Genomic DNA, 1016 nt, shown 5'->3' with positions numbered 1-1016 from the left:
AACCCCCCCCCCCCCCCCCCCCCCCCCCCCCTTGATCATGAGGATTCAATTGAAATGCTACTGAAGGGCCACTGATCGTGTCTACAGAGCTCGTGGCCTCTCCCTCTGATCGCTCCATGAAATTAGGGATTAAAATGCCTTGGCAGAAACAAAGTAATCATGCCTGCTTATGTGGCCATACGTGTCCAACCACCTCCCTGGTACAAAAGAGCAAATGGAATGCATCAGCTAACATTTTGCACCGAGCTTACACAGGGACCATTTCCAGTGGGGCATGGCGTGTCACTGCTTCCGCTCGCACGTTAAGTGGATGTTCTCCTGGGTAATGAGCAATAATCAACATTGACTCCTCTTCTTATTTCTGAGGTCCAGGCCGTGTTAAATGCTCGGAGTTGGTGGGGCACACTGTAGCACTGAGGAACCCAACTGCCCTAAAAAACACACACATCTACTCCAGACCTCGCTGTAAGATGTGTAAAGATACATCTAAAAATGTCCGGAGCATGTTGTCTCTACAGGCATACATTTTGTAGCAATAAAATAATTTTGATATGATTTTTGCAGATTCAGATTAACTACATAATAAAGTTAAAAGTAAGAAAGATTAATATGTACCGCTTTGCGAAAAATATGAAATAGTTCTGCATAAGAGTCCAAAACACATCAATTCATTTGACACAATGCAAATAAATTGTCCTTAATTTCCCATGTTACCTCATTGCTTTTGTTGACCTGAACGCTGTTGACTGCTGTTCCGTTCTGCCCTCACATTCCAAGACAAGACTATCCACGGCTACATGGCTGAAAAACTAATGCACTGTTAAAAAGCCATTTAGAAAGGGGGAAAATCTGAGAAAGATGGAATCATTAAACGGAAATTTAATCTGTCTTCCGAGGCGCTCATTGATCTGGGAGAGGGTGGACGGCAGTGCCAGGCGGCTGAAAGGGTCTGGCCAATGGAGCCATCAGAGGAGCATGTGTGAATGGGAAGAAACCGTGGAGTAAATAAACACCAG

This window comes from Pleuronectes platessa, chromosome 1, assembly GCF_947347685.1.
Source record: "Pleuronectes platessa chromosome 1, fPlePla1.1, whole genome shotgun sequence".
Taxonomy (NCBI): domain Eukaryota; kingdom Metazoa; phylum Chordata; class Actinopteri; order Pleuronectiformes; family Pleuronectidae; genus Pleuronectes; species Pleuronectes platessa.
Note: the sequence above shows the minus strand (reverse complement) of the source record.